This window comes from Rhipicephalus microplus, chromosome 7, assembly GCF_043290135.1.
Source record: "Rhipicephalus microplus isolate Deutch F79 chromosome 7, USDA_Rmic, whole genome shotgun sequence".
In the NCBI taxonomy this organism is placed as follows: Eukaryota; Metazoa; Arthropoda; class Arachnida; order Ixodida; family Ixodidae; genus Rhipicephalus; species Rhipicephalus microplus.
The window spans coordinates 23,752,184-23,778,611 of record NC_134706.1 but is presented as its reverse complement, the minus strand read 5'-3'; the positions used below and the strand labels follow the sequence as shown (position 1 = coordinate 23,778,611).

At 42.5% G+C, this 26,428-nt stretch overlaps 1 long non-coding RNA gene across 1 annotated transcript; it reads left to right on the top strand.

Annotated features, from left to right (window-relative positions):
* The first annotated feature begins 217 nt into the window (after positions 1-217).
* On the top strand, positions 218-3,718 carry LOC142766867 (uncharacterized). Its single transcript, XR_012884633.1, has 2 exons — positions 218-911; positions 3,611-3,718. It is a non-coding gene; the product is annotated as an uncharacterized LOC142766867 (long non-coding RNA).
* The last annotated feature ends 22,710 nt before the right edge of the window (positions 3,719-26,428 follow it).

Genomic DNA, 26,428 nt, shown 5'->3' with positions numbered 1-26,428 from the left:
ATAAATAAAACCCTTGTGTCTAAGGCAAGAATACTCAACTGCCACGTAGAGAGGTAGTGTTTAGATTGCATCCAATTATATAAAGTTTTATTTTTCAAAATTTGCTGTAGAACTAACATCAATTAGCGTTGATGGCGACGGCCAACTACTACACCAGAATTGGCTGTTGTTTCTCCGTCGAAATAGCTTTTCCTCTAAAATATTTTACTTCCATGACTTGAGTGCCACTGTATCCGATAGGGCTGATTGTCAACTTGGGACAGAAGGTAAGTACGCATGCTATGAGTCATCTTCTCATGCATAGATTTGAAGAAAGCACATGGGGAAGTTGATTGAAAAGAATTCTTCCTCTGCACTTGAATTCCCGTTTTTTTTACTGTCATGACAGATTGTCCTTGATTCACCGAGCTCAGCGGTGTGCTCAGTGTTTATTCATAACGCGGAGTTAATATATTTGTCTAGTATACTACTCAGATACCCAAGAAAGATCACTTAATGGGGTTCCATTAGGGGCATCTTGCAGACTGCCGACATTGGCACGTCATTAAAATAAATGCCTTGCATCGAATGTCATATAAGCACTAAACTAGCTATATTCTGTTTTCTTCACCTGCTTGTTCTTTCCAAGTATGTATATAAAGGCGCCTCAATGTTAGCCAGACCAAGCAGCCCTCGTAGGGAGATCAAGATGGCAAAGCTTTCAAGCTTCCGCATTGTCATCTTTTTGGTCGCATTTGCCTGTATTCTGTCAATTATGCAGAATGACGGGCAGTTATGTGCCTACGCAGTCAGAGTTATGCCCCCCGGTTCTCATGCCGGAATGAAAATACCACCTCGAGTAGGAGGACCTGCTGGTGGAGGAGGACGACCTGCTGGTGGAAGAGGACGACCGGGTTCACCAAAGGGTCCTGGTATGCAATGTTAATTTTCTTTCCGAATAGCATTTTATTAGTGCAGCTGTTTATGCTATAGTTAAACTCCCGATCACCGTTCGCGAAAACTGTCATCACTATGACGCCGTACTCTCTGTTACCTCCCCGATCCCATTTGTCAGGCGCGCAATCTCCCACTTTCCCAGACTAGTCAGCCGCGGGAGAGAACAAGGCCGAAAAAAGGAGATATAATGAATTATAGACACAGATAGAAATAGATACATACGTGGAGAAAAAACAAAGGTAACAGCACAAAAAGAACGTTGAAATGGACAAAGGGTACGACATGAAAACACGGTCACGTAATAGAAAAGGAGGACTCTGTACACAAAACGAAGCGAAGAGAGGCAAAGGAGTAAGTATGTATACAAATAAAAAGTGAAAGAAAGAAGGGCACGAAGCAAAAAATGCTAGAAAGGACGCTGAAAGAATAGATAAAGACAGAAAACCATACTAAAAAGAGAATCCAAGAGAGCGAGAGAGAGAGAACTTGCTGAAAAGAAAAGACAGTAAAAGAGAAGGAGAAACAATAAAGGCTGCACAATTCATTTCATACTTGCATCACTAGTGCATTCAAGTTGCGCGGGATCGTTTTTTTTTCTGTGAACTAGCCTAACAGTTCCGGCACCCTAGCTGAAAAAATGCGAGCAGTTGGAAGACGTGCCTTTGAAGGGGCCGGTAAGAAGTAGTACTGTGAAATAAAACTACAAAATGAAAAGACTGTTCTTGTTTTTCTATAAACTTCACAAACTGGTCTGCTTAACAGCATAATACAGTTTGATTTTATGAAACCTTTTGCCGCCTTTGTACCAGAATTACAAATTTTTAGGAAAGGTTACCCAATTACATTTGCGTTTCTCAAACAATACTGTGTTAGCTAGTAGGTTAGCTAGTACCTCCGCAAATCAATGTAAATACAAAAATGACATTCATCATTCACATAAGTACTATTTGAAATATAGCCAACACTGTTAGTGTTTTGCTAACTGAGAAAACAGCCCGAACTGATGCTGCTGTTTAACGCCGTCCTTAGTAAGACTGTCCTTATTGAAAATAGAAGTTGCTTCTCCCAAATTTAGTCGGACACGTGCTGTTTTCTTGTGACATATATGTTGCGATGTTGCGACAATAAACGTCACTCGAAGAACTCCTCACTGTAGACAAGGGCAATGTCGCAAGGCGCAGTACACCATCTACGATGACGCCCTTCGCTCTATTCAATCATTCTCGACATCTTCAGTGAACATATCGGCGGGTTTCTCCTTAAAAATAAAGTGATTATTCGTACACATATTGTCTCCAGCTGTGGCTTGAAAGCCAGAGCCAGATGTTTTGTACACGGCCATTCGAGCGTCGGCTAAAACAACGCGTGTTTCAGGAAGGACCATGGAACTAAACTAGCCGATGCTTGAAGGCAGAGAAATGTTTTCAATAATGTGTTATCTCTCGAGAGCGAAACGAGAACAGTATTGCGCACAAAAAGCTATTCAGGAACGAGAACGTAGAGTTATCGCAATATGGTGCGACTCCTCTTTGCTAACAGCCGCAATAAAAATGCTCCTATAGCAGTCGTTTTCAAATACATCAAATGACCTTGGTGATTCAAGTCACAGCGTGCTAGTGACTACACAATAGTCCTGTGAGTTTGAATAGAAATGTCCTTCTTACGAGGCCATGTGGATGGAAATATCAATTATCACAACATTGACGCCAGACATACGTTGTATTAAAAATATATTGTATATGCGCACATATTCCTGCGCCCTTCAAGAGACTACCAGTCCAATAAATAAAAAAAAGGCCGTGACGGCGCATCTCCACAGCTCAGGATCAAATAAAAAAGGATTGGCGCACCACTCGAGGACTTCTGAGAGATATTCATTGCTTTTCAGCTCTGCTACGAGAAATGATACACCATTTGGTTTTGCTTTTGGGGCACTGTTTAGCAATAAGAAATAGTTATTCTTATACTTTCTGAATTGCGTCACAATATTCAGCTACAAGTGTACGTCAAATTAAGAAACTACAGATCTGAAATACATCACGAATTAAATATTAGTAGATCAGTTTGTTTCTGGGTTAAAGAAAAAAGAACTTCTGATCGCGTGGAAGCTTTGGAGGACAATTTTGTATTTCACTGATTTCAAAACTGAGAAGGGAGGGACAACTTAGGATGAATAGTAGAGCTGAGAGAACAGCAGTAGAAGAGAACGCCGTTTCTGCACTTATTGCTGTACTAAAACACACAACTCTATTTTCATCAAAAGTACGCTATAGCCTGTGAAGTTTTGTAGTGCTAAGCAAATTGTCATGGTGTTGTATAGTTAGCATTGACTCATTATTTTTGCTAGACTAAAACAACAAACATTTGTAAGAGTCTACTTATTCGGGAGGTCATTTTCTAAGAAGTTTCAGGTATTTCAGCAGCGCGTTTAGTCATCTGTTCAATAGATGCTCGTTTTTCATGACATTCCATGCATATTAAAAGAATTTTAGTATTAAAAATGCAACATATGAAAATTTGTTTCCAATATAGAAAGAACGATGGTGCCAAGTATAATACCTAAATCCCTTCCCTACGAATCTCATCCCAAAATCGAGTTTAATTTAGTTATATACTTTCAATGCCCGTTGAGCTCATTGCCAATGTTTGTTAATGCACATTTATTTTTACCCAGGTCGCAGACCCGGAAGACGTTAGAGTGACGGGACTGCTTGCGCTGAAGAAGTAGCTGTCTTAGTGAATAATTGCAGGAAGAACGCAATAAAACATTATGAGCGCATAACTTCGACCTATTTTATTACAATGGTGTTTCAGATCTAGTAATGATGCTGGTTATCAATACAGAACACGTTTAATTTCTTCGGCGGAGTGCTCCTGTATTACCCATTTAACGGTCAAAACCAGGAGACGAGCCGGTCAAATAACGCTGTCACTATTCCTTCTGCTATACCCCAGAAAAAGCTTCATGGAGACTTCAGACGTAATCTTTTCGCGTAACTGAAATCATTGATGAAACCTTTTCATCTATGCGGTGGCTGTCAAAAATGATAATGCTGTTAGAAGCAAGAGGAGAAACCAGAATGGTACCAAGAAGAGTTAAACAATATTTGTTTTCGCACAATGTAAGGTAAAATAATAGTATACACGGTGAAAATGACGAAGCACGCGTGGTCACAACCAGCTATTTTTTCCAGCTCCCAATATATCAGTATCGGCCGTAGAGAGACATTGCGTATTCAGTGATAATAGCATAGTCCACACTATACTAGTAAGTATCATTACGGTTTTAAACAGCTGTACATCACTAGAGCACCGGCAATTATGATGAAAAATTTGTGTGCTAATACACTCACTTTATTGTCCAGGCTTTGTGACATGACTGCAGTTCTAAGCTCCTTTAACAGGGGGGATAGGAACAACTATGCTGGTGATGCCCGTCGTCAGTGTCATATCTGTGAGAGGCAAACCTCAATATGTGACACTCACCGTAGTTTTAGACTTACACTTCTGCAACTGTGCACACACCTTAGCTACTCAAATACACCAGCTTACACAATAGTTGAAATGCTATTTGCATACAACATGAACCACACTACAATGACCGAGACGAAAACAATAAAACGAAAGAGGAAACATGAGCAGGGTCCATCACGCACCACCAAATCACGAATGCTTTCTCGTTGCTAATTGTATAAATGCTATAAATGAATAAATAATTCCTAAAAAATACACAGCTTCAACCCCTCGTCCGTTTAGCACTAGAGAGAGAGAGAGATAAAGATGCAACGAAAGGCAGGGAGGTTAACCAGACGCACATCCGGTTTGCTACCCTGCACTGGGGAAGGGATAAAGGGGAGGAAAGAGGTTGCAGAGAAATGAGAAGGTACACAATCATGAGCACACTCGGGGAGCACACACAGTCTACAGGCGGTCGCTCAGGTTTGTTGACTTTAGGTAAAGTAGCAGTACTTTAATTGCTTTCTGCGCAACTGAGGCAAATGCCCAAGGTCCTAGTATCTTCTGCACACAAAATGGTCCGGGGTCAAGTTGATTCAAAACCATCCGGAGCTGGCATCGCTGTGTGTCGTAGCAAGCGCAGCTGCACAGGACGTGTTCGATAGTCTCTTCAGCTCCGCAGTAGTCGCATGTAGGAGTGTCTGCCATACCAATGCGAAAGAAGTACACTTTTGTAAATGCAACACCCAACCAAAGGCGGCATAACAGTGTCGCATCGGAGCGGGAAAGTTGTGATGGTCGCTTCAGCTTGAGCGAAGGACCCAGTTCATAAAACTGACATCTTTGGAAGCTGATAGACGACCAGAACGTGCGTCTGAGATCTCGAGCCAGCAGGTAAAGTTGTCTTGCTGCATCATTCCTTGTTAGAGGAATCGGGACTACATGGGTTCCTTCATGGGCTGAGCGGGCTGCATCATCGGCCAATTGATTTCCTGTAATACCGATATGTCCAGGCAGCCATTGATATATAATATCATGCCCTCGTGCTAGTGCTTCATGATGGCAATGTCTTATTTATTGTACCAATTGGTCATGACTCCTCCTACGCGTGGCAGACAGCAAACTCTGAAGCGCTGCCTTCGAATCACAGAATATGACCCATTTTCCTGGACGTTCTTGAACGAGATATTGTAAAGCAGCCCTTATAGCAGCAAGCTCTGAAGCCGTAGATGTAGTCATATGCGACAATTTAAACTTGATTGTCATTGCTGCAGCCGGAATTACAAAGACACCTGATGAGCTGCTGGACGAGACGGACCCATCAGTGTATACACTGCGTTCGGTCTAAGTACAACTCATGTAATAATAGCAGTGTTGCTTGCTTCAATGCTACTCAGGAGTGATTGCTTTTCTTTTTGATTCCCGGAATTTTAGACGTACTTGCGGCTGGTCGAGGCACAATAAAGGACATGCCATTCTCGAAGCTGGCGCATATCCTGATGAAATGCTGTTTAGGTGCTTAGCTATGACGTCTGAAAACGTAGCCCGTGGTCTGCCGGAGGATAAAAGGGCCAAGTGGTGGTCGGGGACACGGCTAGCATGTCGAATGTGCGCTCTGAGACAATCCACAGCTGTATATGTCCTGACCGGATGGTCTTTGGCAAGCATGATTGTGGCATAAGTAGAAGCGCATCGGGGCAGTCCTAGGAAGATACGCAGTGCCTGACCCTTCAAACTCTCCAATGAATGAGTATTGGATTTGCAAGTGTTAGTCAGTACCGGCAAGCTGTAGCGCAATGCCCCCAGAATTAGGGCCCTGTACAGCTGTAGCATGGAGGCCACAGAAGTTCCCCATGCTTTCCCGCACATGAATTTCATTATATGCACAATAGATAGCAGTCTCTTCAAGTACGCACAATGTGGGCTCCACGAAAGACTTCTGTCGGTTATTATGCCCAGGAAACGATGCGTCCGTGCATATTTGACACTCTGCCCATTGATGTAAACAGGGTATGGCGTCATTGATTTGTGTGTAAACGCCATCAAAGCGCACTTCACAGTTGATATAATTAGGCGTTGTTTCAAAAGGTAGGCTGTTGTGAGGGTTGCTGCCCGCTGTATTCGTGCACAAACCTGAGGGCGAGTAACTGCAGCACTCCAGAGGCAAATATCATCGGCGTATATGGATAGACACACCGACTTTGGCAGAATCTTCACCAGACCAATGAGGGCAACATTGAACAATGTGGGGCTTAAAACACCTCCCTGAGGTACTCCGCAGTAGATGTAATGTTAAGCAGTTGTACCCTCATATGTTTGCACAAAGAAACCCCTGCCAGTTATATAATCTTTTATTCATTGAAACATTCGTCCACCAATACCCATTGCTGCGAGAGAAGTGAGGATGGCATCGTGAGCTACATTATCATATGCACCCTTAACGTCAAGAAAGAGTGCCACTGATATGCGCTTGTGACTTTTTTCTTGTTGAACAAATGTCGAAAAGTCAAGGACACAGTTGATGGAGGAGCGGCCCCGACGAATGCCTGCCATGCAAGAAGGGTATTTCGTGTATCGTTCCAAGTACCACTCGAGACGAAATAGAACCATCCTTTCCATCACTTTTCCGAGGCAGCTTGCGAGGGCAATAGGGCGATACGCTGTCAAGTCCAATGGTGATTTTTGCGATTTCAAAAGTGGTATTTCTCGACTTATTTTTCATTCTCGGGGAACACTGCCGCTGAGCCAGGAGTTGTTGAAGCATGTTTAAAGTTCTTTTCTGGCTTTTTGTTCAAGGTGTCCCAACGCACTATATGTAATACCTTAAGACCTGGCGATGACATGCGCTTAGAAGCGACTAACGCACCTTCCAGTTCTTTCATGGTGAATGGAATGTCCATTTCTGGTAATCGCGTCTCAGGAACGATCACGGCGTCGATGCTCTTGTTCATAATATTCCCGGCAACTCTCGTGCAAAATTCATCAGCCACCTCGAGTTCTGTTTTTCCATAATGAAGTGCCAAAGCTTTAAAAGGATGCCGTTGTTGCGGAGAAGAGCGAAGACCACGAACTGTTCTCCAGATATATGACAGCGGTTTATGAGGGTCTAGAGATTCGCAGAATGTTTTCCAGCGTTCGCTCTCCAGCTTGTAAATGCGTCGTTGAATCTTTTTCTGGAGCCGCCTGGCTTCCCTCAGATCGTAAATTGATCTTGTGCGTCTGTATCGTCGTTCAGCACGCCGTCGTATAGCTCGTAATCTTTCCAGTTCGATGTCAAACTGTGTTATTTTAGACGAAAATGGAAATTTACATTTGGACGCTTGCATAGCTTCCGCTATGGTATTTTCCAGGCTGCAGGCGAGGCCTTCTTGGCAAGCGTCCTCAACACGCGATGTAAACATCGACCAGTCAGTGCCAATTACAACACCGGAAAAGAAATTCTTTATGATACCATCGATCGTGACGTAGGTGGGTATGTGATCACTCCCATGAGTCTCAATATCGCAAAACCATTTAACTTTGTGAGAGAAGCACCGTGACACCAATGTCAGGTCAAGGCAACCGCCAACTGTGAGACCCCGCAGATATGAGGGGGGGTACCATCGTTCATGATGGAAAGGTCGTAATCAGAAGCGAATGTAACAATGTTCCGGCCCCTGGCATTCATTCCAGTGCTCTACCAAAGCATGGGATGGGCGTTGAAGTCACCGGTGATGATCCAAGGCCCATCGGTCCTCATTAGTATGTCCTTTAATCTGTCGCAGTCAAATCGCGATGACGGAGTTATATATCCACCAATAAGCGTGAACGAAACTGCATTCTTCTTTACACGAAGACACAGGTACTGATTGTCGTCGTTTGAACTTGGGTGCGAAAAGTAAGTCAAGTCTGTGCGAATGTAAACAATTACTTTGCTTCGTTCTTCGCAAGTGGCTGAACAAAAAGCTTCATAACCGCACAATCTATAAGGCGTTGATACGTTTGGTTCACATATGACAAATATAGGGAATTGATTGGCCCGAACAAATTGGCGAATGTCCGAGATACGGGACTTCATGCCTCTGGCATTCCACTGAAAAATCGACGCACTTTTAACTTGAGTGCGGAAGATGAGATTTTGCTGAGCCATTGTGCTTATACGACGTTATCAAGAACTGGATTCAGTGCATCCAGTATTTGCAGTGCACTCTTAGCAGACGGAGATTGTATGCTGCTCAGTAGCGTGTGAATCGTGGCAATTAATGATTGCACGATTGCAGTCACTTGCCTGCCTTGGTTGGAAAGTTCTCGAACTGGGATCGCGGACTGGCTGTCATGAAACTCCTTCGGTTCGCTTGATGCTGCTTCCCTTTGAGGTGCAGGCCACTCTGTCGCAGTTAGGGTATGCTCACTGGCTTTGTCCTTTACAGCCTTTCCCGTGGCATGTCGTCTGGGAGGCAAAGAAGGTGGCACTGATTAGGGATCTGGCAGACGTGTCGAGGAGGTAGGGGGCGTCCTTGAAGACCTACGTCGACGTGAACGACGCCTTCTGACTTTAGCTGCGGCTTCTCGAGGAGATGAGTGATCGCGCACCATCTCCTTCAATATGGCAATTTCCTTCTGAATCCGCGGGCAGTCCTTCGATGTGGCTTCATGGGATCCATTGCAATAAGAGCATTTCTTGACAGTTGCGACGCACGTATCCGCTTCATAGGGCTCGGTGCAGCGGTGGCATACCACCAAATTCTCGCAGACGCTGCTCACATGTCCAAGTTTCATGCATTTACGGTACTGGAGAGGCTTTGGAATGAAAGGCCACACAGCATATCTGAAGTACCCCACCTTCACATGAGAGGGGAGGGATGTGCTCTTAAACGCAATCTTCACACAGCGAGACTTGCCTAGCCAGGTGACATCAACATTTGGAGTATCAGTTGTTGACTTGACAATAAATTGTAAGTCATTATTGCAAATAGCCACATCTGTGTCGTAGATCACGCCGGTTACTACATCACATCCCAAGGAAACATGAGAGCACACCTGGTTGCCGTCCAAGTCAGTTACACTGCGCAGAACGCCCAACGCACTTGCGTGCAAAACGTCCACAGCCAGTATATTCTTTCTGGCGTTCACTCTTATGTCGGTGATCTCATTTGGCGTGAGCGTTTCCAGAGACCTCGACACAAACTGTCTGTTAAGGCGTTTCATGCTGACTGTAGGAAGTGCAGGCAGAAACAGGATAGTATAAGTGTTCGATTTTGGCGCTTCACTTACAGTTTGAATAGTTGAGGATGAGGATGTCCTCATGTTCCTCCTCTTCGCTTTGCGGCTCAGCACAGGTTGGAAACCGTCATCTGAAAAGTCCTCACTGCTCAGATAGTAAGCATGAGTATATTCACTGTCGCTGTCACTCGCTTCTCGCATCCGCTTCTTGGAGGCGGCCGCCGCTGACGCCGCTGGTGCCGGCAGGCGCCCGGGGTGGTCTACATCCATCCCCTCCAAAGGAGCAGCGAAAACTGATCAACAGACTTAAATTACAACTGAAATACGCCGGAGTTTGTAGAAGTAGCTCCTATTCAAAACACACTTCTCGTTTAGCACTAAAGTACAAAAGTGGTAATGACATGTATATTCGTATCCATTCAGTGCACTGATAAACGCGTCCTAAATAAAGTGGCTCATATAAAGATGTCCACAGAAACATGAACCTAATGCCATATTCACCGCCTGGGGTGTGTTGGTTAATATTCCTACTAGCAAGTGATATGGGACTCACTCAACTGCAAGTATACACTTATAAGTGATATGGGAAGCTAGACGGACTAATAGTGCTCCACACAATTTCATACGCACCCTCTCTTTTACAAGTGGTAATGTTCCCTGGTAATTATTAACGTCATAATGTAATGCTATAGTCATGTAGACGGAAAAAAAAGAAAAGCCGTTCAATAGAGCAGTCGTCAGCGCCGCATTAGTGCGGTGGTTATGACCACTCCAAAAAACTATGTATCTGTTGATTCATCAAAACTACCTATCTATTCATTAATACATCCATATACACACGTCTGACTACTCTCGTGGTCACCTCCTTCACTTGGTGGAAACCGGAATTGGCATGGGAGAGTATAAAGGTTTTACGATGACGACCGGCTGCTCATGACAAGAATAACTCAAAAATCCGTTCATGTAGGCCATCTAACTTCCTTATCTAAAAACGTATGGCACAGTACCGCGAGCCACGGTTTCGGGTATGCGCAAAAGGTCATGTACGGCTTATATCTATACACTCACCGCAGAAGCAGAGTGCTGGTAACTTTCTTTACGGGAGGAAACTATTGCGCCCTATTTCACTTCCTTCTGAGAGGTACTGGAAACTCTCCGCTGTATAGAGTAGGCGCACTCTCTCGACAGATTGCTGGTACTTAAGGTTGAACAAGAGGCAACAAGCTCCCTTGTCAGTATAGAGTGACGCGTCCTAAATAGAGGCCATACACTCTCTGCGCGAGAGTTGCGCTAGTCTATCACACAATTTTACAATCTCTCAGCCTAAAGGGCATCAACTGCCTCAAAGAGTAGAATCACTCTTTTTGCTAGGACTCACTTTATAAAAATAGATCTTTGTCCAGCATTTTATACAATCCAGATGTGAACAAGTATGCTACCATAGATTTCTTAAAGCTTACGTCGCACTTTCACAATGAACATCAGAAAAACATTGCAATCATAAACAACACATGAACACTTGACATATATACCCCTCACGCTACGGACAACTAATCTCGCAGCAACTGGTCTATATAACTATAATGTCTAGCATCGCTACTAATGCTGGTAGGGCTACATACCTATTGCAAAAACAGTGTGATACTAGTACGTTTTTGGCACTGGTACACGCTGGAGACAACGGTACACACTTGTAATCACTGGCACTTCGCTGGGCGCACTGTGAAAAAGGTGTGTCGCACTGGTAGTGGCGCTGGCTGAACCGCTGTAATGCTGGTACGCACTGCACAGTGCTGGAATTTTCACTGGCAAGCGCTGGTGAATACTGGAGCACGCACTGTTTCTTCCAGCACAGCGTGCACGTCATCGTAGCGTGTACAGTGGTATGTTTCGGTGTCGTTGACTAGAAAACGCTTGATTAAATGGCACGGAGAGATGCTATCTTAACAGATACCAAGCATACGTAATATTTGCGGCGCACGTACGTATCGCAGCAATTATAATGCACCTTTTTCGCACATGCCCCCACATATACCGGCCATATTCGCATCATTCGTGTATTGCTGTAACGATTCCAAGTTACAGTGTTGGTAAGCCTGGAGCTGCACGCAACTCCTAACAGAAACGGGAAATTTTTTTTGCCACAAAGTTGCCGAACGTAAATGAGCACTCTTGATCGCTCCGCAAAGTTTTCCAGCGACGGCGAGAAAACAAGCGGTCGTTCGATTGCACTTCACCGCATAAATGTATGTTTGGACATGGTTATCCTTCTGCTTACTTCAGGTAAGAGTTAGAAATGTTCCCAAGCTCAAATGCAGAGTCTTCAACCATTCCAGCTTACCGCGTGGAAAGCGGTCTTACCAAGTATCCGGCCCTGCTAGCAATAAACCTGTCGTACCGGCCGCGTTGGTATATATGTTACCGGAGCTTCTTGCTTCATGTACACACAACTTTAAAGTGTGAGAATAGTTGTAAAGTGTAGTTTAGACAACTATGAACCTAAATCAACTATTTTGTCTTGTGTCGAAGTTCGTACAAGGAGAGCTGACGATCGAACGTCGCGCTTCCAGCTACGCAGGCTGTCACTGAAAGCTGCCGGCCGCACTTAGCCGGTACTTCTCTGACTGATATGTAACAACACGCAACTTTCAGTCGGTAATTTGGTATGCCTTCATGAGCTGTCTTCCTGCCTCACGTCTTGAGCGGATTGCATTGGTATTTCTATGGGTGTTTTTTTATTGTTGCTATTGATACAACTGCATATATCTCTACACTGGCACACCCACTGTATACTCCCTTACAAAAATCTTATATATGGACCTATATAAAAATCCCTATATAGCGCTACATCAGGAATTGGGCATATCAGGCTTTATATGGAATCCCCTTATATGGGTCTTATATAACCCTATATGCCCAATTTCTCATGTAGCTTATACGGGCATTATACAACCTGATATACCTAATACCTTATATACCCATATATGGCTGTTCTGGATATGCCCATATATAGCTATATTTAGAAGCATTCATATAAGGTTAAGCATGAATTTATATGGATACATTTATATATAGCTATTCAGATGATTCATCTGTGTAAGTTCAGCTTGTGTCGCCGGCAAAGTTATAGCCGCCCGATTCATTCCTCAGCTAGAAATATAGCTCTTTGTTGAAAGGTCTGCGTGCAGTCACCATCGTCTCCAAACCAAAGGCAGTACATATCCCCTCAACATTCTTGTTCAATTAAGTTATCCTCATTTTAACTCGAGTTATTCTCAAGAAATAATTGCTTAAAATGTAACTTGGCAACATATTAAAAGTTTGTGGTGGGCACATGCCACTGTTAGTCCACTTTCCCTGAAGAGATGCCTTCTTTGTGCTTAAATTTAGAGCTTGTTTATCGACACTTTTCTATTTATCTATTTATTTCATTGCCCACAGCATGAATTGGCATTACAGTGGAGAGCGTTTACAAAAAGTAGAATACGAAAAAGATACTCAGTCAGCCAAAGAAATAATCAAAGTCGCCTCAATCCCAATCTGAAACACAAATACATATATGAATAAAAAATGTAAGACATCGAAAAATACAACACACTAATTCTAACTTGGATTAAACAAATAATTTGAGATAGCAGAGGCAATGCTAGAAAGCACTTGGTTGCATCCTGTGATTCTTTTGGTAAAAAAATTACTTTAAAATACGTCAGTCTTGCATGCAATTTTTCTTATCTTGAACCTAAGGTCAACGCGGTCTGAGACATAGTAAGCAGCAAGTAAATATTTCGCTTTATCGATTCCGACTTGGCAATATAAATAGCATAAAAGAACCCTATTTTAGTTCCTTAAAAATATGTTCCACGGTATGTTTATTTAAAAGTTTTCTGGCATGCCAATAGAGTGACCATAGTGAGTCAAAACGAAATATTGACTTGCAGTTGACCATATGAACTGCGTGTGCATTGAATAACTTAAATGAGTTGATAATCAACCTTTAAGGAGTTCGGTCGAAGCAAATGGTATGCAAGCTTGTCATGTACAAGTATTGTGACTAGGAATGGCCTATAGCGTGACTGCTAAAACTGGTGTCTATAGGTCTCTGTGTGCGTAGGAACGGAGGCAGTTAGTGATAATTGTGGCCATCAGGACACTAAAAATGTCTTTTTTAAGTGTAACCCACTTTCCGTTAACGTTTCCGTCATCAACTTAACAGTGGTAAAGAGCTAGCTCCGCAGAAATTCTGGCATAGGCGTCGATGGCTCGCAGTGAACAATGATTTTGACCGTGACCGAAAATGGAGAAAATGCAAATAAAACAAATATTATAAATTTTCGGGTTTGAGCGATGATTAAAATCATTCAGGCCATTTGATATGCTAAACAACCGCCCAGCTCTACCACCCAGCCATGCATCTGCTTATAAATAAAGCTTGAATGCCTTCCTCTGGTTAGAAATGAAAGGAAAAAAACTATCATGCTTAACAAATACAGCCATCCTATACACAGGTTTCACAGCTCAACATTTATCATCGCAGCAATATTGCACAATAAAATAGTGCATTGTCATCGGGCATCACAACACTTTATTACCAACGTGACTTCATGGTCTAAAAACAGCCAAAAGTTCTAAAGTTCAAAAGTTCAATAGTTCCAAAGTTCTAAAGTTCAAAAGTTCTAAAACATTTTACACACATAATATTGAGAAGCACGGTCCGCTGGGCTAGTTCGTAATTCATCTTAACTGAGCTGCGCAAAAAAAATCAATTGCAAAAGGAAGACACCTGGACACAGAACACACTAACAACTGAAGCTTTATTGGAGAAAACAGACAAATGAATGTGGTTACGAGAACATATGAGGTGGAAAAAATGATTATATGAGCAGACATCTAATCATTTTCTTTCACCGTGTGGACGTCGTGTGGTGTACCGCACTGCGCTGTCGTGCGGGAAGTATTATTTAGGATTCGATAGTATAAAAGTAGATCACAAAGCTTCTCTAAACGGACAACCATTCTCTAACCAATCATCATATTGTAGAGAGTGTGGCTGCGCGCCCTTGTTTGATGATACGGTAGTTGAAGCTAGATTCGGGGACACGGTAGCGCGAAAAATCGAAGAAGCGTTTTTCATAAAGAGAGCTGGTGATTCGCGTGTCACGTAACTCTCGGTTATGTTGCATGCTACTGAGGTAGCTTTTCTGGAAGCGCATCATTTATACAATCTGTCTGTTTGTCTAATTATTTTCTTTCACCGCACGTGTTCTCGTAACCGCATATATATATATATCTGTTTTCTCCAAAAAAATTTCAGTTGTCAGTGTGCGCTGTGTCCAGGTGTCTTGCTTTTGCATTTCAAATTTTTCGCGCAACTCAGTAATAACTTCATATTGCTCGTGCTTTAAACTATGCTACCCCATTTTTACACAAAATGCAGCCAAGTGAGAAACCGTCATTGAGACGCTTTCAACTTTCTCAATTACACAGTAGTATTCCACAATTAAAATTGTTTAAGTAGCATCATGCAATAAAATGTACACACTGAGTTATTGAATTAAGCACAAGAAACAGGATATTGCTATCGCGTTCAACTCTTAAAAACGGAAATGGTTCCCCAGTTTTTTCCCACAGTAGCAAGCCCCAATGCATCAGACCAGTTTATTTGTCGGCTTGCGTAAAACTATCTACAGTGCTCACAGATTAAAACATGACATCACAATATTTTCTTTAACTATGTATGCGGGTATATGCAGTTCTTCAATATAACCAGGCGATGTTGCGACACCAGTAACAATAATGTTGCCTGTGATGTACGCATTCCATTCAAGTTTACACTTATATGATCCAAATTGTAGCTGGTGGAAACAAAATTATGAGCTGTTCTTAAGTTTTTCTGTTTCGATTCGTGAGCATTGCACCCTGCATTCAAGAACCAAACTAGCAAAAACAATTTCACTGTGTGACCTTGTCAAAACACACGTAAATATAAAAACAAGGGGAAATGGACGAAGAAAGCCAAATTGAAACGCAAGACAAATTCAAACTCGGGCTCATAAATCTCAAGACACCCTTGGAGTTGGAGTTATATAAATCTTTTTTTTTTGTAATTGCGCAAGTTGTAATTTATTCTTGGTAATTCCTCAAGCGTTAAATTGAGAAAAATACAAAATAAGTAAATTTAAATTATTATATTTATGAAAAGTACAATAGCACGAAACTCACATTTTCCTGGTGTACAGTTTTCGACTATGTAGAGAAGTCTGGAAAAAATAAAAAAGAAAATGTTGTGTCGCCTAAACAAAACAGCCTAATGACGTAACAACAATTAGTATGGCCCCGCCGTGGTGGTCTAGTGGCTAAGGTACTCGGCTGCTGACCCGCAGGTCGCGGGATCGAATCCCGGGTGCGGCGGCTGCATTTCCGATGGAGGCGGAAATGTTGTAGGCTCGTGTGCTCAGATTTGGGTGCACGTTAAAGAACCCCAGGTGGTCGAAAGTTCCGGAGCCCTCAACTACGGCGTCTCTCATAATCATATTGCCGCAGAGACTACAACTACCAGGAGAACCAGCGAGACGCTATGCAAGCGTCTACAACGTAGCGCACCTGCGCGCGCTGTAGACGCTTTTATAGCGTCTCGCTGGTTCTCCTGGTAGTTGTAGTCTCTGCGGCAATATGGTGGTTTTGGAACATTAAACCCCACATATGAATCAAAACAATTAGTATGAAGTGTTTTACTCAGCAAGCATGCAATACGCTATGTATTCTGAGTTATCATAATATTTATGAACAACGGGCGAAGTTAATGAAAACGATGAACTTGCCTTAACATTTAACCGAGACGTGTCTTTCAAGGAGCCTGCTAATTCTGATGACCTATTCACACCTTAAAGCCACCACGTCCATTATTACTGCTTTTGGCAGAAGTTTTGAAGGAACGCTTGACCGCAAACCTGGGTGTCCATTTTTTTCGCACGAAAAGTTGACGATCGCCAATTCAGCGGCGTACACACGCACACAAAAACACTTCCACGTCCGTCTATAATTTCACCACGTAGAACGAAGTAGATTCCTGAGAGCTGCGTGAATATCTTGTGTAAATTAGAGCAGTAGTTAAACACGAAATAAGAGCAAGAGGAATTAAAAGTGACAAACTCGATCAGCACTGCACCCATGACTCCGGCGAGCAAAAAAGCAACAATGGCTCGGATGGATACAGTGCAGGCTTGTAAATGAAACTACATTACTCCTTGAGATCAATAATTTACGTGCTTTTCACTGGAACTAAACTTTCTTGAGCTTATTGTCGAACGATGTTTCATTTTTTTAACATCTAATGACGCAATATTATTACCATACGACTGAATGTTTACGCAAACTATTTTCTTCATCGTTACTTGAAATGGGCCTCGGCACTCTCTTTCCTGCTGTGTCGACAGACTGCTGAAGGCCACAACAGGACTGCACGGCACCTACGCGCACTTCTTCGCACAACGTTCTCCGAATTTTTCACCCTCTGACTGGCACCTTTTTTTGTATTTTTTAATGTGCGCACCCCTTGCAATCTTGCCAACAGCTGCAGTGCAGTCAGGCGAGTTTTTGGGACAATGGACCTCAACTTCCTCCCGCGGGCCCAAAAGCTGCAGGTGCAGGACCTTTGAGACAGGCATTCCGTGGAGCTGAAATCACTGCTTCTTGTGCGCTGGCTACCAAGATGCGTTCCAGCCAGATTTTCATCTTATTTCTCAAGCATTTATATTATTATGTATATTCAATGAACCTATAATCAATCAATCATTTTTAATGTATCCAGGAACAAACCATAAGGTCTTTCGTGCTGGCCTGCGCAAAAATAAAACAAAATTAAGAGAAAATACAATACAGACTGTCCACAGAAATGCAAATCAATAAAAAGAGCAATAACGAGCAGTCGAAAAGAAATCAACGCACAATGGGAACACCAATAGAAAGAGTAGATATTCATGGAATGGGACTGAAAAATAATGTGGAATATACACAACCGTGCGGTAGGCTTCTCGAAAAACGGAAAAGGGAAGAATCTGTGCATGTGTAAATCTACGATGAAATAGGGCAGCCCTCACTGACAAAAAATGACTGTAGACTATGAAAAGCATAACGAATAAAGAAAGTTGACGTTAGAGAGACTCGGTATTCTGTAAAGGATAGAGGGTTGGAAGAAGCTGGCAGGTACATGCAACAGTCAATTCTCTCCGGATAACTTACGCGAAATTTGAAAATTATTACAATCGAGAAGGGCAGAATATCTCACCTTAAATTAGATTGTAAGGAAATAACAGCTCAGCGCGATTGTGTCGGCCGTTAAGTGATGGCAAAGATAATATTCTTGCAGTGTTGAAAGGATTCTAGTGAAACGATGGGGTTAAATGCTTATGAATTTTATCTGGACTCACTCAGTGGCGTTACGGCTGAATTTAACAAGGCCACTCCAGATCAGATAAGCGTATGTACTCAAGTTGAGCACGACATATCGCGGTGTACAATTTGTAAAAGGCTGTAGCAGAACCAGATTCTCGAGAAATGTTTTCCCAACAGGGATAGAACGAAGGCCTCGCATGACAGCACCTTTATTGCAAGTAGAAAAAATTCAGCATGCCGTCAAAAATAACACCAAGGTCACTGGTCCCATCAACCTTACTTAACTACACAGTATTCACAGCGTATGGAATTGAAACGTTGGACGTTTTGCGAGATATTACAATCGTAACAACAACAGCAGCAACAACAACGACTACAATAATAATATTAATATAATAATAATAATATTAATAATAATAATAATAATAATAATAATAATAATAATACAATCATATCATTCTGACACGGCCAAAAATATCTGGCCACATTGAAGGAAATGCTAGTGTCCGGGTGCCCATGAATCTCTATACGCGAGTGTGGAATTGCGCAGTTTGATGGGTATGTACCGGCATGCATACTTTATAGGTAACTGCACCACAGTGTTGGTGTTGAAAGGATATGTTCGCAAGCAGTTTTAATTATTACGCGCCTGCACAGGAAGAGGCTGTTTACACCATGTAGAGTTTGGCTTAGGCACCACACCAGCCTGCAAAAATGAGTCATACTAATTGTATTCGCAAGGCGATGTTAAGCTAATCCTGATGATGACACGTGCGCATTAGTGACCTCGACCAAGTAATGACACACCCACACAAAATAGAAGTTTTGTGAATTCGGCAGCCTATGGTAAATGTTGCTATAAAGCTTGAGTATTTCACTACATCGTCCAATAAATGTGTATCACGTGTTAGTCAGTTGCACCTTTCTTAACGTATTTGTGTATGACGTGAGGTTTCTTGAAGTTCGCAAACAATACACCAAAATAATTGTTCACTAGTGCGATTATAAAATTTTCGATAAACTTACTATGTGCACAGCCAAGAACATTATACGTAGCCAAATGAAACGCAACTTGTGTTTTTGCAATACATTAGTAGAACTTCCATCTTGAATTTCATCATATTAGTGCCTGCAAGTTGCATTCACGTGAGTTCTTTTTTTTTTGTTTTTGAAGATACTCCCTTAAACATTGCACTGCGCATGCAACTATGGTTAATGGCCGCTGAAAGCAATCGCAGATGAGGGATCAAGAGAATTAACTGAAATCTTGTTATATGAAGGGAGCATATAGCCATCAAAACTTTCAAACTATCAGCAAAGCTGTCCAGAAGTGTGGAAGCTCAAATGCATTGAAATTACTATTTCTTGCGGCCACTCCAAACAATGCACTAATGTGAACAATATAAGTTGCATGCATTTCGTCTTTCCATATTACTATATAGGAGTACTCTATAATAATAGTGAGGTTCGAGAGCTTCAATACGTTTTGTGACCTGACACGATTCCTTCCTTGTAGAACATGTCTGCTCTCGTATACATTATTTACGTCGTATTAATTGCAACCTATTGTTTGAAGCTAAATGCAATGGAAAATTTACAAGTTAAATTACACGAACGCATGCATAGTTGCAACAGTCACGTACACAAAGCTGACCTGAAGTTTTCGTTTTTTTTGCATGGCAGAAACAACATATATAATTAATACTGTTGTTGTTGTAGAAAATAAGCAGGTACCATTTGTGTACAAATTGGTATATATTACAATCCGCATAAAAGTGTGTAATCAAGGTGCTATATATATACGTAGTTCATCTCATATAACGGAGCAGTTTCACATATAAGGATCCACTTGGTATGTTATAGATGGCATGGCCGTACCTTATAAGGCCAGATTTGACTCCTTAATTGGGCCAACCGCTTCATATATGGCTTTATATATCCCCATACATGAACCGACTTCACCAGATATACATCCATAAATGGTAAATGGAAGCCACTTATGCTGACATATATACTTATATGCGGCCACATATAACCTATATAAGTGCCATATTTGGCATTTCCGTAAGGGGTGCCAGTGGAGGCCAGAGAAATGGCTGTCGCTCGGCATCGCCACTCCGTAAACGCATTTCTGGCATTGATTGACCTTCCACCCACTTCAGGTACAGTTTGGTAACAGCTAAAAGTGTTGCAAAGCTCAAATGCAGAAACTTCAAGCATCGCAACTCAGCTGCTTCAAGAGCAGCCTCACCCAGTGCCCCATCTCAGCGAGGGCTATCGTGCCGGCCGCGTCGGTGTAGATTCTGTCAGCGCTTTTTATTTTATGTAGGCACAATTCTAAAATGTAAGAATGACTGTAAAGTACACTTTAGACATCCTTGAGCCTAAATCGACGATTTATCTACGTGTGTGGTGGCCGCACAAGGAGCGGCAACGATCGGTGTGTCGTGCTTTCAGCAACATAGGCTGTCACCGAAAGCTTCCTTCTGAGCGCAGAAGCCGGTACTTCTCTGACTCGTATGTAAGAACTTGCAATTTTGGGTTGGTAATTTGGTACGCGTTAGTGAACTAACATACTGGCATACTTTTCAGCGGACTGTATTAGTCATTTCTTCGGCGGTTTCTTATTTGCAGGTATCGATATAAGTGCGAGTATGTAATCTGGCACGCCGCATGTGTACTGCTGCATCGTCGCACATGTACTCATCTGTACATGATCGACTATCAAAGGAAAAAGCTATCGGCAGCAACAGCTGACAATCTATGGCTGCTTCTGCAGTCAATTTGAGATTTTTAAGAGTTAAGATGTGGATGCTTCAAAAAATTTTGCTCTCTCTTGCTAATATCCGCACGTCATTCGGTGCCCAGAAGCCGTTTGGCACTGTCCAATTAAGACGCAATTGTTATTTCTAAAGAAATATCGTGTCAGTCTTGACTGTGCGACTTGTAAACATGAAGTTGAACGGCGCGTTCGTTAGATAAATAGTCGTTTTACAACCCTGTTTGCATTTTTGGCCTAGCGTAGTGGGTAGCGTACTCGGTTCAAAATCAGAAAGTTGCGAGTTCGAATGCCGTCAGCAGGTGTTTTGATTTTTTAATGTTTTAGATGCGGAGCATCTAATACTCGAGGCTTGTAGTGCGGCGTCGTCCGCAAGCTTCCTCCTCCTTCTTCCACCATCTGTGCATCCCTATCTCCTCTACACACCGCGCGCGCTTCTCCTCTTCACGAACATTCGCTAGCTGTATAATGTAGCGCGCATGCGACGTCACGCTTCGAGAACATCGGCAGCTGACGCGCGCGCATGCGCCGTCGCGCTTCGAGAACATCGGCAGCTGACGCGCGCGCATGCGCCGTTGTTATTTATTTTCCATGTGAATGCGCGCTATTTCACGTATCATTTATTTATTTATGGTTAATGGCCACCCCATTCTTAACCGTGTGAAGCCATTGTGCGCAGCGTACTGGGACGCTGCCGATCCAGCATCCTATTACCTGCGCTGGGAGGCGCTGGTACCAGCGCACTACTGGGCCCATAATAAGACATGGCACTGAACGCTGATACCCAGTGGCGCTGGTTTTTGCAACAGGAATCTCTATTACGCCTATTTAAAGTGCAGTACACCTTAGCTACCTCGTCCTTTTACTATAAATCTACATGAAGTTTTATGCCCGTGTCATTATTGCATTCCAACTATCAGCTGGAATTCCGTCATGTCGGCTCAAAGCAGTGAAGCCGCTCATGCCCAAGTCTGAAAGCTGTAATTAGGTGCTTTCAAGCGAAGTAGAGACGATCTTTCGGGTGCACTGGCCGAGAAGTAATCTACGAATTTTACAATCCTGCGTACGACCCGACTTCAAATCTATCCCCAGAAAAACAACGTCGGCTGACAAAACAAATCAAACGCATCTAAAGGAATGCTTGCAGGTGTTCTTACCTCAGCTACACTTTCTTGAAATATGAAGAAACTTGAAGAATCCTCAAACTTCAACCTTTGTAAGCAGTCTGTTGCGAGATCGGTTCAACCAAGTATGACCGGTACGATTCGCAGCAAAAGTAGGCCTAGCGTACCGGCCGAGTCTGTCTCAAATGTCACCAGTGTTTTCGGATTTGATGATACGCAATTGGAAGGAATGAAAGTGACCTTACAGTAGAGCATTGTCGTTGGTTCACCTGAATGTTTCTTGAGTACGGTGTCCGTACAAGAAGCAACGAGCATCGATGCTGTGTGCTTTCTGCCTGCGCACATGGACCGCCACCGAAAGCAGCTGGGCGCACTCGCCGGCACTTTCCTGAATAATACGTGGAAACGAAGGCTTGCCCTTTAGCAAGCAATAATTATTTAACGTGATAAAATATTTTCGTGCACATTCGATTTCGTTTTAAGCAATTGGTTATGTATTTGCAGCCATCGGTTCAGAGATACAAATCAGTACACACTGATACGGCCGTTGCACTAGCATATCGTCGCTTACGGAAGAAAACACATGCATGCCAATCGAATAGTATATACGTACACACGCCAATTTTGAAAACCTGAACGCGCGAGCGTCAACCCTCCGTAAGCTGTCCCGTCTGTAAGTCTGTAAATGTCCGTTCTGGGCGTCCTGGAATCTAATTCTCGGAAAAGCTTACCGAAAAAAGTTGCTCAGAACTGCTTAACGAAGGCATGCTGTTCTCGTTCATTTTGCCACTATGGTGTCCTAAACGCCGCTTATCGACTAGCCGGTCGAAGCTCTCGCTTTCAGGTTAATAAATTGGGCGAGAGTAGTTATCGAACGTTACAGTCGACATGAAAGTCCCGTGCTTGTCGACCAGCAGAAAAAACGACAAAAAGTTATTGCAATCGGCAGTAATGGCTCATTCAAACTTGATGAGTGAAGTGAGAACACCAGGGTGGCCGACAAGCCACGTCTGCACGCGTCGAAAACGTTCACATTCGTTCTGCTCTTGTGCATGCCACCACCACCCCCTTCACTACATTGAGAATTCATTCCATTTTCTATTCTAATTTCCGCACCGAATTCTAGTTATTCATGCAAAGCTGATAAAAGAAACAGTTCGCACCTTTTAAAACGTTGTTTCGGAAGACACACAAGCCAAAACGACGTGAGTGGACACAGCGGCAGCGTTTGCGGCCAATTCAGCCTACTATACAAAAGCGAGACACGTTGGGGCATGTTGACTTGGTGCTGCTTTTTGGCTGTCCTAATCCAAACCAACTCTCGATGAACGCGTCCCCTGTAGGCCGTGAAGCTTCGTCGTGCTGCGCGAGTCGATTGCAATTTGAGCTGTTGCGAGCCACGGCCGACGCCTTTGCGGTCATGTTGAATTCACGGATCACTGCTACCATCACGTGGTTTTAGCTAGTGCAGCCAAAGCCGTAAAACGGAAAAACGATTCACTTACACCTGGTGTAAACATTGGCCTCGGACCGATTTTCGCTTCTGGGTCTCACACCGTAAATTTACGGTGGCTTAGCGGGAAAGCGAGTGCATTCCTTGTGTGTTTTGCCGCTTTTGTTCCCCTCAACTCTAAGAGTGAACACGCTTGATTATCTGATGATCCGCTCGAGTTTCTGGGTAATGTTTGTGTATATTGTCGTGGTTTACCGGACACAGAACACTGAGACGTTTAGTCGAAGAACAAATGGCCCATTTTATGAAACAATCTATTTATTTATTTATTTCAGGTACCCTCATGGCCCAGAGGGCATTGTTGAGGGGAGTGGTACAGGATCAGGATGTTGAAAAGTGTTCGAATTGTACAAACATTGCACACATATGAGCAAATATACAAAAGCACTGAACAAACAAGTATCCAGCGGTGCGTAGAAGTATACAAAAGTTTAACAGAAATCTACACAGGTATTGCCTCTAGCATAAAAAGATAACAAAACTAACATTGACAACTGCATGCATATGACACATTATAAGGTAAATAAACACTGTGGAAAAAAAAAGTTCAAGCTACACAGAAGTGAAGTAATCAGACACTTTTTTCCTAAACTGGTCAATATTGTTAGTAAGCACTAGGGATGGTGGCAGGCGATTCCACTCTGATGTAGTTCTAGGAATAAACGAATTTGAATATGCTACAGTGCGATATTTCGGGATACCAACTTTGCAAGAATGATCTATGCGCAATGAAACATGAGCAGGGGGTAAGATAAGAGCAGTTTTAAGGGTGGCGTTCAATTTATAGATTTTAAAGAAAAGGCACATGCGCGATATCTTCCTGCGCAGCGTGAGTGGTTCAAGAGATAGAGTTGCTTTTATTTGCGTTACGCTTGATAAACGGCCGTAATCGTGAAGGATGAAACGCGATGCTCTGTTTTGGGTTGCTTCAAGTGCATGTATTAGTGAATTATTGCATGGGTCCCATACTGAAGACGCGTATTCGTGTTTAGATCGAACAAGTGACTTGTACAATAACAGTTTAACAGAAGCGGGGGCTAGAAAAAAATGTCGCCGAATAAAACCAAGCATCCGGTTAGCATTTAATATAATAGAGGAGACATGCATATTCCAACTCAGGTCTGCTGTTAAAATAACCCCGAGGTATTTATAGGACGACACTGGTAGCAATGGGGAGCTGCTTATACTGTAAGAGGAAGGGTTTAATTTACGTTGGCGTGAGAACCGCATTACTTTACATTTATTAATATTAAGTGTGATATGCCAAGTCGAGCACCAATTATCGATAGTGTCAAGGTCCTGTTGAAGCAAAGAAACGTCAGTAGCATTTTTTATTTCGCGGTAAATAACACAGTCATCGGCAAAAAGTTTCACAGAAGAAGTCAGATTGCTAGGCAGATCATTAATATATATAAGAAAAAGCAGTGGACCTAAAACTGAGCCTTGTGGAACGCCTGAAGTGACAGGTAGAGTTCAAGAGTTAAAACCATTAACATGAACAAATTGAGAGCGATCTGTTAGAAAACATTTAATCCACTTAAGAACGTTAGGGTCGATATTCAGTTGGCTTAGTTTGTGAAGAAGCAGGCTGGGGGGAACTTTATCGAATGCCTTACAAAAGTCTATGAATATGCAACGAGCCGCGGAACCAATATCAAGTACAGAATGAAGGTCGTTTTTGAAGGCTACCAACTGTGTTTCACACGAAAATAATTTCCTAAAGCCATGTTGCTCAGGTGAAAAAAATGAGAATGATTCAAGAAATTTTGCCAAGTGGGAAGCGATGACGTGTTCAAATATTTTACAAGAAATACTCGTTAACGAAATTGGGCGATAGTTCGAAGCAGAATGTTTGTCACCAGATTTATGGAGTGGAATCACTTTACCTATTTTCCAGTCATCTGGAATCTCCCCTGACTGAAGAGACTGATTAAATATTTTGGACAATATTATAGCAGAATAAACCGAGGTGTTTTTGAGCACTTTTGTGTTAATGTCATCAGGACCACAACTAGAAGATACTTTTAGGCTCTCAATAATGCGTACAATGCCATCAAAATCAAAATGAACAGGGTCCATGGGGAAATCATAATGAGTGTGACAGGCAGGGAGTGACGAGTTAGTACAACTGGAAAATGCTTTTGCAAACGTGTCATTCAGAGCGGCGGCGCAATCAGCGTTGCTAATTCGGTTTGACTGCAAATCAACAAGAGAAATTGTCGAATCATCTGTATCCTTAATCAGACTCCAGAATTTTTTAGGGTTTGCGGAAAGAAGTTCAGGTAATGTAACATTCATAAACTTATGTTTTGCTTGCTTTAAAGCTTTCTTATATGTACATACGACATCCTTAAGTGCTGACCAGTGCTCTGATTTTCGAGACCGCTTTGCTCTGATGAAGAAACGCCTTTTTTTGTTAGCAAGGCGTTTTAATGCACGGCTGAACCATGGAAACTGACGGTTAGTGGTAATGACCTTTTGGAGAATATGATGTTTAATTAAATTGTGAATTGTACTTTGAAACAGGTGCCAGTTTTCAGTGACCGATCTTTCGTCGAAACCAACAAGAAACTCATCCAGAAAAATCTTCAGCCCATCATTAATAGCCGAAAAGTTAGCCTTTCCGTAATCGTAAATAAACTTAGGGTTATTATGGGACAAACGAGTTGGGACATTCAACATTACGTGTATTACGGAGTGATCGCTAATTTTCGGTAAATAGCTGATGTCGGTGACAAGATCTGGAGCTGTTGTTAACAATAGGTCAAGTGTGTTAGACGTGGAATTAGTTATTCTTGTTGGCTAAATGATAACCTGAGTCAAAGAAAACGTTGAACAGAGTGCCACAAAATTTGATGATTCGCATTTTTCTTCACTTGAGAGAGCGGGTGACTGCCAGTTAACATCGGGAAAATTGAAGTCACTGAAAAGAAATATCTGCTGATTAGAAAACTTTATGTGAATGGTGTTAAGAGTGTCGTGAAGATCATTACAAAAGCCTAGTGGCGTAGACGGCGGACAATAACA